This window comes from Castor canadensis, chromosome 6 (assembly GCF_047511655.1).
Source record: "Castor canadensis chromosome 6, mCasCan1.hap1v2, whole genome shotgun sequence".
Lineage (NCBI taxonomy): Eukaryota > Metazoa > Chordata > Mammalia > Rodentia > Castoridae > Castor > Castor canadensis.
Genome location: NC_133391.1, coordinates 104,183,637 through 104,198,331, shown reverse-complemented (window position 1 = coordinate 104,198,331; position 14,695 = coordinate 104,183,637). Strand labels below are relative to the sequence as shown.

The following is a 14,695-nucleotide window of genomic DNA, read 5'->3' as shown; positions in this document are numbered from 1 at the left end:
TGGGGATCCTAGTAATGTTTCTTCTAGGTTAGCAAAAGACGAGCCCAAAGAGCTGAAGATGAGCTCTGAGCATCCTCCAGAAACACGAAACGCAAATAAAATGAGCCCACCCACGCATGGTGCACCGAGCGCTGGCACACGGTCGGCGTCCACTTGCACACGCTGCCTGAGACGCACTACAAGCATTTTCAATCCTGGGAGAGCTAGAGTGGCTCCTGCAGGTCAAGCTGCAGCTCTGTCCAGTGACAGTCACCTCCCACTCCCCACCTCCTTTTTTAAAAAACCTGACAGACCAATAAGAAAGCACTGGGGTCCTGGATTTTTAAAGCCTAAATTCTCAGGATCTACAAAATTATTTTAAAAGTCTACACGTCAGTAATTAGCTCTAGTAGTGCAAGTCGTGGACTAGGGAAAGGCTACAAGTACAATGAGAAGTGGGATACTAGGGAGTGTAGCAAAAAACCAAAAAACTTGTTTGCTTCTTGCACAACCTTTATTTGTTAGCACTTAGCATGCAGAAACAGTGCTGGGATCTCTGGCAAAAATGTCATTATTAGGGCTGGGATGTAGCTTGGTGGTAGAGCACTTGCTTAGTACGAGGCCCTGGGTTGGATCCCAGCACCAAAAAAGAAATGACCAAAAAAAAAAAAGAAAAAAGAAAAAATGTCATCATGAAATGCAGGGCTCTGTGCTGTTCTTGTCTATTTGGGGCGGCGTACCAAGTGCACCAAGCATGGTAGAAGGAGCAATACTCCAAAGGCATTGTGGAGTCATAGGTGACTACCTGAAAAGTGTGAAAGTGATGCCTTGTTCCTGAAGCCATAAGCTGCTACTGTATGGCAGTCACTTACCACATGTGGCTATTTAATTTAATTAAAATTAGCTAAAGCTAAACATCCAGTTCCTCAGCAACACTGGGCATGCTCCAGGTGTTCAGTAGCCACGTATGGGTAGAGGCTTCCTTATTGGATAGGGAGACACCGCTGTTCCCATGATTACATGAAGTTATACTGGAGAGTGCTACTATAGAGTTTAAAGTGAATGTTAGTTAAAAAAAAAAAAAACTACTTCTTGTTTGATACCAGCCAAATTCCAGAACAGTATACATTTCTATTATGTGATACTAGCAGGTGTTGTATTAAAATATTTTTTTTTCCAGTGGCATTGGGTTTTGAACTCAGGGCCTCACATTTGCTAGGCAGGCATTCTTACTGCTTGAGCCACTAGTGCCACCAGTCCAGAATTTCAGTATCTTCCTGCTGAAAAAGATTCTAGGAAACACCTCACACAAGCACCCAATTTTTTTTTTTTTTTAATAGGGAAGACAAGTGAAGCCCAGAGAAGCTAAAGTCATGCCATACATTTGGAAAGAAGATTAAATCTTCCTACCCCTGTCAGGGTACACTTTGTGCCAGGTCAGGGCCCCTTGCCTAGGGTTGACTAGGCAAATGAACTCTACAGAAAGGTGACCTGACAGATTTTAGACAAATACCCTTTTACAAGAGAAAATACTGCTGAACATTCATCCAGGAAGAAGTTGCATTTAATGAAGAATAAAGTGTATGGCAAATAATACTGTCTCCCAAACTTGAAATGTATTATCAGTAGAGTCACAGATTCACACAGTGTCTTTTCTAAGACACCAATTGGGATATAACACTGTGCTTGCTTCTAGATAAAAAATTTAGGAAATAGGCTTATCCTTTAAAAAGAAGAGCTAAAAGCGATGTTAACATCAAGGAGGAAAGGTTTTAATGTAAGGTAGGAATTGTCAGCAAAGCATAATCTTCCTCTAATTTGATAAAAGATATTATCAGATACATTGATTATGATATCATTAGGGTAGAATATGACCAGGAATGTTAATAACATGAACAACACTTAATTACAGATTACCCTATCTGAGACATATAAAACAACACAAAATGTAACAATTTCTAACTACAGTAGTGGTTAGGGTTGCTTTTTTTTTTTTTTGCCATGTTTGTCCTTTGTATTTGTTACTGTTAATTGGGGATGAACTGTTGATATTAATCCTGTCCTTTCCCTTTTATTAGTTTTTAACTTAACCCTCCTGAAGGACCTCTCAGTGTTCAAAGTATTCATAAATAAAATAAATAATTTTGAAATACTAATTTCAAAGATTGGACCCACTAGATTGATACATATTTGGTCTATCATATTTTTCCTTTTAATTTACCATTTACACATGGTTCATGGTAAAAGGATTCTTTGCATACAGCCTGAAATCCAATAGCTTAAGAGAAAATGTTTCAGTTCTCCAGGTGCTTGCAGAAGAGATAGAAGACTTGTCAGCTCCCCATAGCTGACAACTGAAAAAGCTGGTAGAACTTGGAAAAGTCTGCCTGTCCAAAAGTCAGTTGATACTGTCACAGAGTAACTGTAATTATGCACAAGTATTAATTATTACTGTGACTCAGTTTCCTCATCTGTAAAATGTGGAACTTTGTTATGGGGATTAAATGAGCTATTAAAAAATCACAGGGCTAGGAAAGTGATAAACTTAGTAAAACCCATTCTTAATACTATGTGAAGAATTTCCACTTCTATGCCATTAAGTTCCTTGTTCACCTATACTGTGGCTGTCACAGCAGAAAAAAGTAGGTCATCAGAGAGATGGAAATTGATTCAGGGTGAGAACTGTACTTGAATTTTACCTTTGAAAAAGTGGAAATCTCTTTAGTCTTAAAATTCATTACATGACTTAATGGGTCAGGTTGCTTTATTCCTTTTCACAGGCATGGACTCTGTAGTATACTTTGTTAGATTTTTGTTGTTGTTTCTTTGAGGGATCCTCCCATATGCTTGTTAACTGCTTGGTTGTTGAAAAGGCACTGGAAACTCCAGGTCCATCCTCTTTTCACCCCAGTTGACCTTTGGAATGCTGTTGTCAGCCAAGAAGACATTGATATCCTCAGTCTCCTGCTAGCTTGAATTCTTTAGGGCAGAGACTTCTCAGATTGTCTCCTGATGTCATTCCAAATGTCTGATGGCCATCTATGGCAACTGGACTGGGCACAAGCCTCTTGGGAAATACGAGCCCATGGAATGCCTAATGGAGCATTCTGTTCGAGAGGGACCTAGAAGTAGTTCTCTGCTGGATATGTGGCCAACATTACCACTGTGCTGAGGGGCTGTACTACTTCTTGAAAAACAAAAGCAATAATTATTTTGCATTTTTTGGTTTTATAAAGTCTTCATTGAGACGTTTATAATTCTTCTTGATTTATGATCGGTATAAGTATATATGTCAGGAAAACATTTTGTATGTGGTATACATGCTAATACTCCTTTTTAAGAGCACCCAGTTAAGACAAAGGGGTCTAGAAAGGAGGAAGTAGCTACTATACTGCAAAATGTACTTTGTTCTTCTGTCTTTCCAGGTAAATTTCCAAATGACTGTATTCTATTTAAATGAGAGCTTATAACATTATTTTATAGACTAAAATTTTAAGCCAAACAATATTATAAAGTTTTATTTTTTTAAAGATGTAAAGATCATGCATAGATTTATGTGCTTGCAATGCAAAATAGGTTTGTATAGATTTAAAAATAAGGATATACATAATTATATTCTGACTTACTAGGAAGGGAGTTTTCATTGTTTGGTGGAATGAAATCTCATTTTGGTAAAAGCGAAGCGTTATATGCCAAAAAAATTTAAAGTATCACAACGAAACCCCTTTTACAACTAATATATGGCAACAAAAATGTTAAAAAAGAAAAAAAGCCAGTTTCACCAGCATACTCATTGACTCAAAGACTCAAAATGAAGTCTTGATTTCCTATGGACTTGATTTCCTATGTTTGTAGTTAAGTCTCTGGAATCAATAACATAATTGTAACATAATATGTAAATATATAGAAAAGTATATTCTTATTAGAATGTGGATTAAAATGAGTAAGTTCAAAGTGCCTACATTTGATGATCACTTGCTATTTGCCATGCTCTGTATTACTTTATAAATTTAATTTCCTTTTACCCAGCCTTTTAGACAAGTACTATTATTATTTCCATTTTACAGATCTTAAGAATAATAGCTTAGAGAGCTAACTTTATCTAGAGCCACATACTACATTAATGCTAAAGGACATGAAACCAGATTTGCTCATTTCCAAAACTCTGTCCTTAGCTACAGTGCTTCCTTGTACTTACAATCTTTGCTCAGCAGGAGTTGATATAATCAGATTTTTTTCTCTACTGAAAAATATTTCAGAAATACATTCTAATTGCATGGTACTGTCTTCACAGTGGATACTTTAGGAGGCTATTTGCTTAAGTCTATTTAGAAATCTCCTTAGAAATTTGCTACACAGTCTTAAGATCAGTCTCATTGTTGGCAAGTCATTATTATTAAGGATGAATTTTTTTTTGACAAAGGTAAATCCAACCCAAATGTAGTGAACAGGGTGGAAACTAAGATTTCATTATAAATCCAGGATATTTGATACTTGGTTCATAAACTAACATTAACTACAGGTACAAAAGGAGAATTTCAGGGGTATTCCTTTTAGAAGTGTGTAGACTGTAAGGACAGTTTTGAGGGGTTAGACTCCTAAAAGTCTGATAACTTTGTTTAGTGTCAGTGACACCAATTAATAGTTACACATCTCCTATGAACTGCATGAGAAGTGTTCTCCTTAAAGAGCATACCCTTCTTTTTTAAAGAAAGGTAAACCAGACACACTGGCTTAGAATCTAGGCTTACACACTTAATAACTACTTATCCTTAATATTCTAAACGCCCCTTTTTATAAAATGGTGGAAGGTGGCATTTACCAATGATGATAGTTTTGCTGAAAGAAGGACATGAAATTGTAGACACTTGCTGCCTAGCCTGTAAAAAATGCTCAAGAAATGATCCCTCTTCTTCATTTCACTTTCAAGCACAATCTCAGATTCCTGAAAAACATTTTACTGTCATAGTTACCTAAAAAATTTTAGAAGATGTTTTCTTTTCTGTGAAGTTTCATTCTTCAAAGCAGTTTTTATTTCATGTTAGAATATTTGATATTTAAAATAAATATAAAACATATTTATGAAAGTAGTTTGATTAAATCAATATATTATACCAAGAAGTCTTACATTTTTGGGGTTGATAATTTAGATTCTCCTTGTCAGTGTTCCTCATAGTATTGTTTTCAGAGAAACATTTTTTGTATTTATACTGGATCTTATAAGACTTTTGAAAGAAAACATATATCCAGTTGTCTAGAATAGGTCTCTAATACTTAATTTTTTTAGTGATCTCAGACATCTTTTCCAAATTGTTTATTGATTGTATCATCTTACACTTAAATTTAGGGAAACTGAGCATGAATTTATTGGATTACTGGCTTTCTATTAAGGCTTGGGTTTGACTGCTTTTGAATCACTGATCTCACCTGTGTAGTATAGGCAAAATTGTGAAGCTGCTGAGGTTTGTCTTTGCATCATTCTCTTCTCTTCACTAACCTTCAATATGCCCTTCTTTCACTTTGGCCGCTACTCACTGAGCAGAGCAGCAATTTTAAAAATCAATAATAGCTCCTTGGTGAGTGCCTCTATTTCCTCTTGGCCTTCCACAGATGCAACTTACAAGGTCTTTCATCCTCAGCAGCTCCTTTAGGCCCCACAATCCTCTATCAGAGGAGATCACCACTTCAGATGTAGAATCCATGACACAGTACCAACCTGGACCATTTAAATGAACCTTTCTTTAAAATTTTTCTAAAAATGAGATCATAAACCAAAGAGGTATCCACGAGTCCACAAATTCCCTGTTGTTTCAAGAGGTGCTTTTAGGGAGGACTTTGAGCATGTCTCAGGTTCCTCCCACAGCCAGCCACTTAACTGTGCACACAGAGATAATCACTAAGTGCAAGTGCATGGGAAGCCTGGCTCTTACGTGAGGAAGAAGTTTTATTGCTTTTGAAAATACTGGGAGTAGAAGATGAGTTATCAGCAAACTATCATGATGTTCCTTGAAAACTTGTGTACTCTTCCCACTAAATATTGTACATTTGGCACTTGTTTCTCTGGCCTTTTTTTCTATTCCATCTTTGCATGTGAGGCACACTCTTACTGCATATATTGTGCAATAGCTCGTCCTCATGTGCTGTCACTGAGACTTACTGTGTGCACACTCCCTTCTGCCACTTCAAAGCCACAAGAGGAGTAATTAGTGATTATTTATCCAGAAGTGTCTTGAAGGGGGTATAAGAGATTATGTGCTACTTCTTAGATGAAGGGGAGAAGGTTGGGAAGAAGTTTAGGGTCTGAGGGAAAAGTTTGTTCAGCCCTTTTTCTCCTCTGTAAAATCACAGAACATCTTTATATATCCAAGGACAAGGTACATAAATTAAACAGTGTTCAACCTCAAACCTGTAAATATAGAACATCCATATCAAATGGAATGCATTTTGTACTAAAAAGCATCTCTCTGAAGAAATGAAAAATGAGGAAACAGGATTTTGAACACTATCTAAGAAACATTTTTACAGTGTTCTTGCTTCTTTTAACAAGAGCGGAATAGTTAACCAGTGGATTTACTTTCATCTTTTTAATTTTTTCTCCCCTTCCTCTCAACACTCCCTCTTTCTCTTCTCTCCTTCTACCTTCCATTGGTCCTGCTTCAGATCTTGATTTTTCACTTGTAAATTCCTTGCCAGTTGTCAACTCAATAAAGCCAGCCCTTGCCCCCCCCCAGCTAGGTTCCTTTCTTTGTAAAGTTAGATTTTCAGTTTTAGAACCATAGGATACTACTAGTAATATTTTTCTATTTATTGGAATCACCTCAAAATAAAATACCACTACCAAAAGAGCTTATTTCTAAACGAAGGATGACATACGCTATAGATAACAGTCATAGAATTTCTGTAATAATTTTGGTTATTAATCACTGTAATTACTCTTTGATTACAATGATGATTAACTCACAATGAATTAAGCTTTGCTTGTGTTGTTTTCTACTATTTGTGAAAGATTTATGTTGATCCATCCATGCGTTCTCACCTCATTCTTTCATAGCTGTGAGATTGAGATTATAGTCTATGTACCCTATGGCCATAAAATAACTCACCCACAGGAGAATTAAGCCTGTGGTTTCCCTCACATTATGACTCTGTTATAACCTCTTAAACTCTCCAGATCAGTGATGATTAATTGAATATTCTAAAAGTTGGTGAATGTGCATGCATGCATACTTCTTATAAGAACTGTCTGTGCTTTTTTCTAAAATGACATTCCTGAAGAGTAGTTTAAATCATTTTATCACATTTCAAACTGCATTATTTACTGCCTTAAGCTAATGCAGGACTTGAAAATGAGTATAGGCTAGTTTACTAGTATTGGGTGTTATTTATCACTTCCCAATCAAAAAATTAATTAAAATGAATTTCTTAAGCACATTAATGCTTAATTATAATGGACAATAAAAAACAGACAAATTGTGATTATAGCTGTATCTCCAAATGCTCCCTTTAGTGTCTCAGGACCTGGGATCATTAAGTGCTACTTTTATTGCTATTGTAGAACATGAGCACTGACAGGGAACTAGGGAAAGCACTTGTGAGGACGTGAGAAAACCAGTGCAGAGAACAATCTAACAGAGTGCCTCGGAATCAGCTAGGTGCGGGTTAAAATGCTTCCCTTTGCTTACTGAACCACACTGTTAGGAATCTGCGTTTTTAAAGCAGCTCAGGTGTTTTTACGTACATTTTGTCACATGGCATTGTCTTGCTATAAAGGTAAGCCCAAGATCCCCAAAGTCTTTATAATGCTATGACTTTTCATTCTGTTACTCGTTGTCATTCTCTTAAACAATAAGAACAAGAGTTCAAAATGATATGAATCTTTCCATTGCCTACTTTGGTTCCAGTTGTAAATAAGAAAAATAAAAAAGACATTCCCATTGAAAACTGCCCAATTCGAAAACAGATTATGCAATATGTGGACCTAATTCTCTATTTTTCTTTTTTTGGTATAATTCTACATCATCTTCACTTATCTAAGTGGTGACCCCTTATCCTTCTTCGGGTGGAATCTGTTCTTTGGATCCTGGCCTCAACAAAACCTGTAAAGTGGGCGTCCAGTCCAGCAATACCTAGTTGACAACTGACCCACAGATGCATACATGCCTTGGTGACTGCAAGCTGCTTGTGAGTCTAGAGTCCTGTAAACAGGACTAGCACTTGAATAATGTGACCACTCAATACAGAGACTTTCAGTTGTTATAAATGTTCCTTGTGACCTTGGTAACTAGCTCTGTATGCTGAGCAATCATAAGGTCACATGTTTCTGTCTTTGATAACAGGTTGTTCCATATTCCTAGCCCTTCAACCTCTCTCCATACCCACCTCCTGTCATTAATCTCTCTTGAGTCTAAATAGCCTTAACACTTAAGAATAGGACTTCTTTGATGTTCCTGTTTATTATTGCAACATTTTTCCCAACAAAACAAACATATTCTCATGCTAGCTTACCACAGTTGTGTGTGGTGAACATTTTTTTAACTTATATTTTTTCTCTCATTTTGTAAAACTAAATATATTAAAGGTTCAGCAAGTACTTTCAGTTAAATCAGCCTTATAGCATATATTGAAAAAGTTCAAAGTGATGTGTGATAATTTTGAGAGTGAGATTTTTTAATGTTATTAAAACACTAGGGTACCGCAGTGGGAAAAATATGATCAGCTGGTCAGTAGTATTCTGCAGTGATTTTGTTTTGTCTGTTGAATTCAGAATCTGGTGTCAGTTTTAATTATTTGGAATGTTTTTATGGTGAGCTACTTATAGTAATACAGCCAGAAGGGGCCATGCCACTATAGACAAGAACCCATCAGTAACTATCCAGATTCCTTTTGGGATCTCCTCACATGAAGCAGAGGAAATACTTTCCATTGGATAACTACAATTTCCTTTCCTGTGGTTTATATATTACTAAGCAAAAAGTCCCATATCCATTCAGTTGCCTCACAGAGGCTAAGTGACTTGCTTTCAGTCACGAAATTACTGAGCAGTGAAACACAGACTAAGACTCAGATCTTCCTACTTCTGCTCTAGTGCTCTGGACAGATTTCTTCAGCTCTAAAGAGAAAATACTTACGATCCTTTGAAAGCAGACAAGGGCAAGTCATTTACTTTCACAAGACTCCTCTCAGATGCAGGGCAATGACTGAACTTATTTGAAAACCTTATGATTTTGCATATTTTGCTTTGACTCCTCTATCACAGTAGTTAGAAATTGGGATTGTTTACTGATTATTTTGGTTGCCATGGATTTGCATGCTGTTATTGCATATTGTTAAATAGTTTTCTGATAAATGTGTAATGTTGACTTGGACTAACTTTGCTGGAATAAGCAAGTATACTTATAAATTTAGATATATAATTGTTAAATGGTGGTAGTCATAGAACTGTTGATTATTTTAGACCAATTGTTTTCAGGGAAACCTGGCCACAATTTCCTCCTTTGCCCAGTGAAGTCTGTCAATTAACACACACACAGTTAATTAGCTAATTAATTGCTGAGTCATTTCTATGACCTGTTTAATATATTCTGCACTTGCACACTATACATATCCTGATGTTTTTGGTATATTTAGTATTTTTAATTATTTCTTGATCTTTCAAAGAAATCTAAACTTTTGATTTCTACATTCATCTTCCAAATATCTGTATTGCCATTGATTTTTAAAGTTTTTCTGTTATTTCACATACATTTTTGTAAATGTATGTGAATTTGTGAATTACAAATTTTCTGTTTGTAAATCCATTTAAACGATAAAGAAAATCTAAAAGAGAGTTTTATAGCCTAGACATTTTAATGTGTTGATGCTCTTTATTGTTTAGATTTATATTTTAATATTCTCTGGTAAAAATATTTCTCTAAAAAGGTATTGATAGGTGATTGAAAGAGTTTTTGAAAGGAATTTAACTCACATGAATTTCCCATGTGATATTTTTTAAACTTATGGTTTGCTAGTCCACATGTTTAAAGTTAAAAAAATTACTGAATGTAAAATTGGGAGATGGACCCCATAATGTATCTACATAGCACATCAGTACCTTGGGCTAATTTCACTTTTTTTCTTTAGTTGTGATTTCTTTAAAATGAGAAGTTACCTTCAGTGTGTTCTTCTCATGACTCTTACAGATTTCACGTGCTTAAAAGAAAATATGACTAAAGGGAATGTGTGGGTATCATTACCTATATGCACAGTACTTTTATGGACATAGACTTGTTAAACAGCTTTAGAAGTTCCTTGAAGGAAATTGAGGATGTAGATATGAGATATGTATGGACCACAGAAAGAAATGAGATAATTAAGAAAGGAAGGGGAAATGTGTTAATGACAAAGGAGGGCTTGTAGGCCATAAAAATAATTTCCCTTTTACTTCCTTTTGTCCACAGTCTAGTTATCCCAATTTGAAAACCTACTGGCACCAGGTATTATCATCGGGGATGAGTAATATGTAATTTTTATCTTTGCTGGGTTACATTTGGCCAGCAGACAGTTGACAGCTGTCAGTCAGATGTCTGGTCAATGAGGAGATACATCTAAAGCTGCCAAAATATTTTTGTATCTTTAAATACTTTCAAGTAAGCCATTTTACATAGAAACTCCATTGTGCCGAAATTAAATAGTTTGATATTCACAATATAATTTATTGAAGTTAATTGCTGGAAGAATCAAGATTTTCCCTTATGAATATACAAAGTAAACAAACCAGGGTTACTCCCCTACAAATAAAGTATTTTTAAAATAGGAAAGTGTACTGAAAATAATGCTGAATGTGCATACTTTCTGAAGTTAAATTTTTAGGGCAGGTATGAGTCACTAGCACTTTAAATCAAAATTTCTTATTAAGACTTACTAAAGGGAGCCATCCCGATACTTTGAGAGAGTCGATGTAGGTATTTTGTGGCATGGAGATTTCAGTGTTGAAGATTTATTAGAGAGGACAAACATACAGCTACATATTGAACAAGAATGTATGGCTTCTCATAATTAAAAGAAAAAATCATGAAGTTTTAGATTAAGCCCACAGTTCATGGCATAATTAAACTACAAATTTTAGTTATTTCGGATATTTGGGCTCTGTCTGACATTGTCTCTAATAGGTTCTGGGACACTTAAATAAGCGGCAGAGTCATGAACAACAGTTTGGCAGAAGCTTTTGTATTGCTGATACTTAGTGGTAATGTCAGACAATGTGATAATTATAGCCAATACTAATGCACATGAAAACTTAAATAGAATTCTAAAGTTGACCTAGGAGTGCATGTTGTTCAGGTTTGCAGTAATTAGTTACCATCTTTAAGAGCAAGTGCTCTGATTCTTTAACAATATGGTATTTAACAGAGTAGAAAAAATTACCTAGTGCATAGAGCATGTACTCATTCTTAAAGAGACTGATGAGGTTAGATGAAAAATTCAGTGGCTATGGTTACTCCAGTGTCAGAATTGATAATGAAGCATGACAAAATATCATTTGAAAACAGCAGTTTGAACCACTCTATATTTTAAATAAAATATGCTTTAATTATCAGAGGTATATTGTACATGTAATAATTTATAACATAAAGTACTTTTAGGTTTTAATTTTTTAAGATATAGGTTCCTGAAAATGTTTGTAAATAAGATTACATTTTTAAATATTAGATTTATTTGTTGGATATACCATTTTGGGTAATTTTTAAACCACAGATATTTTATGATTTTAGGCAGCAATTAAACCACTTTAAAAGAGTATGATATTTATGTTTGTATCATATCTGAATCATCATTGATTTAAAAATTATTTTAGATAGTGTGGTCATTGACAAAAGTCAGATCTTATTTTTTCCCCACATACAAATATGTATTAAGCATATAGATTAGGAATTATTTATGGTATCAGAATAAAACGATTGTCCCTTGTCTTAGTAATTTATATTGGTAGGAGTCTTTCTCTTCTTAAGTACCAATTCCACCCCCCACAGCCCAGAAAATTGATTTTAATGCATAATAATTTCTAACATTCTTGATCAATGTATGCTGTTGTGTCTTTTACATTCATTAGCCCATGTTGCTTGTGAATATGGAATGTGCTTATTGAAATGGTTTCATATGTTTACTATGTATAGTCTCTAGCTTTGAGCTGCTTACTTGCTTAAATAAATGTTTTCAATTTGCTATAATACAACAATTTGTAGAGAAATTCTGTGAAGCATAGTTAAAAGAATGAGTCCTTGAAATAGAATCACTTTTTAAAAATATGTCCTAACATGTGGTCTCATTTTTCCATCTTTTGCATTAATTAAACTCCTATTCTGAAAAAAATATTTTTGCCTAAATTTTGAATTCACAAAATAAAAATACCAAATATATAAATGTACTAATTTTGGAAATCAATGATGTAAAAACATGTTTTATACTCTCTCAGTTGTTTATTTGAAAAGATTTTGCTCTAAAAGTCTCTGTAAAGTAATGAGAAAATGTTGTTACTTTTAATTATTACACATTCTGTGCAATACATGTTTTTAAAGATGTATTAAAGTTAATTCTGTATTCTCTAATCATATTCCTATAATATGCATACACTGAAAAAAACCAGCACATGGAATTTTTGAAAAAAGCATGTACCATTTCATATTTTCAATGGAGATTTGTTGGAAAACAACATTTTATTTAAAAAAGATTATGACAGAATTAGATTAAGAAGAGACTAAAATGTTATTTATTTACTGTAATGTAGAATATAATAGGTGCAATTAACTCTTCGCCTTTCAGACATTGAAGAGAGTAATCAAGGAGACCAATATTAAAAATATAAATTGTTTTACCAAATTATTTTTTTAATCTAAAAAATTGTCAGCAGTGACAGCTCTCCTTTGTGCACCTGGCAGACCCATTGTGGAGTCAGTTGGCTCTGAATCCAAAGGTCTCATCAGCTTTGTGAATGCAGGTACCTCAGCAGGGCCTCTTCCAAGATAACAAAATCAACTTTTAGAGATTAAAAAAATACATTTTGGCAATTGAAACTCACCAGTGCCTTTCTGCTTCTCCAGGAAGTTGTACCCGTCAGCACCTGCTGAGGGCTTTGTTGTCCAAACTCTGACAGGTAAAAAAATTCCTGTAGAATAAAGCCAGACCAGCTGGCTTTGAAGAGAAACCCCCCAGTTTGGGCTGCGTTTGCCTCCTCTCCTTTTCTATGAAGACCGAGGCTTTGCCCCCTTGATCGTCAAGCCGTGAGATGCGTGATCCCTCTGCACAAGTGTCTGGCAGGCCGAGGTGCACCTGTTCATGTCACTCTGGAGTAAATTTAGCTGTAAAGGTATCATTGACAACCAGACCTTTGTCAGTGCTGGCAAAAGAACACAGAATTGCTCCCTCCACCCCGCCCCAAGCCCGTACATTGCTAGTTCCAATGGAAAATATCCAATCGGAAGTCTATCCAAAAATCATTCCTAAAAAATGAAATTACTTTCATATGGTATAAAAAAGTAAGTTTGTTTCATTTCACACAGGCTTTAAAATTACATTTCCAAGAAAAATCTTGGAACAAGACAAGTTTTTGTTCAATTAATTGTGGCTGGAAACTTTTTAATGGAAACATAGCACGCACTTCATTTCACGTTATTAAATTGTGTTAAGCATTCGGGATAGTTGCCATTCTTTGCTGTCGCTCATTTGTTCTTTTCAATCCAAAGAACTATTAGAAGGTTAAAACTTATCACATAGGAGGGATTAATCATGCTACCGAAATTAGAAAGCATGTAGTTCTGAGGGACTTGAGTGTCAACATTGGATGCTCATGGCACGTAAGCTGCTGGGAATCTCGGAGAACACTACAGCACTTAAAATGGCAGCTCCTGTCTGTGGACACCCTTGATGTCTAGAAGCTGACTAAGGCTAGGGTTCTGTTGCTCCTTGGCTAAGGTGAGTTTTTTAAGATTAGTTTCTCCATCCATAGCTTGAGAAAAGTTCTCTTGGAAGGAAAATACAGAGGCAGGCTGTGTTCAGTAGTGTACATAAAGCAGCCTAAGGAGGAACGTGCTTAGCCAAAGCCTTTAAACTTCTGCCTTAATAATTATGATTTCTTAAGTAGAGCTAAAAAGAGTTGTGCAAAGTACCTGTTGTAACATATTATTGCTGTTTACAAGGGTTGGGTGTGATGAGAAAAAGGAATCTGGGTCAAAATAAAAAATGCTTTGTAAAATAAACAAAGTTCCTATTTACTTACTATGTATAAACAGCCACTCACCAAGCCTCGTTTCCCCGCAGGGCACCACTTTCAGATAAAAACATAGACCTGAATGGCATCATCCAGTATCCAAGGAAACCATGTAAGTACCTCTCTCACTGTGTACTTCTCTTATTCAGAGTTTAAAAGCTAGCTGAGTACTGAATAAGTGAGTGTTTTTATTTAATAATTACACGGAAGGTACTTTTTTAGGAGCTTGCTAAAAAGAAACAGGTCTTGATTGTTATGTGCGTCATAACAAAACCCTTATGTTTTCATCATATTTCATAAAATTATGTATTTAGTCCCAGTGTCTCCATCAGTTCTCATTCTTAGATACAAAACAGCTACTCAAAGTCTTAATGAACCGAGAGTTTTAAACTTTTCCAAGACCCATTAGTATCCAGCAAATCATGTTTCAGAGACCTTGTGCCAGGAGTAGTTTCCTAAGTGTAGTAAAACATT

At 35.3% G+C, this 14,695-nt stretch overlaps 1 protein-coding gene and 1 long non-coding RNA gene across 7 annotated transcripts in view; one reads left to right on the top strand and one right to left on the bottom strand.

Moving 5' to 3' along the window:
- Mef2c (myocyte enhancer factor 2C) overlaps nt 1–13,213 on the bottom strand; it is a 163,535-nt gene extending 150,322 nt beyond the window's left edge. For both annotated transcript variants that reach the window (XM_074077110.1, XM_074077111.1), the window contains exon 1: nt 13,034–13,213. The gene's annotated coding sequence lies outside the window, so the exon portion shown is untranslated. The remainder of the gene's footprint in view (nt 1–13,033) is intronic.
- Nucleotides 13,147–14,695, top strand: part of LOC109695252 (uncharacterized) — a 220,695-nt gene continuing 219,146 nt past the window's right edge. For 4 of the 5 annotated variants that reach the window (XR_012449116.1, XR_012449117.1, XR_012449120.1 and 1 more), the window contains exons 1-2: nt 13,147–13,926; nt 14,286–14,333. This is a non-coding gene — a long non-coding RNA (uncharacterized lncRNA). The remainder of the gene's footprint in view (nt 13,927–14,285; nt 14,334–14,695) is intronic. The other variant, XR_012449118.1, reaches the window with a different exon arrangement.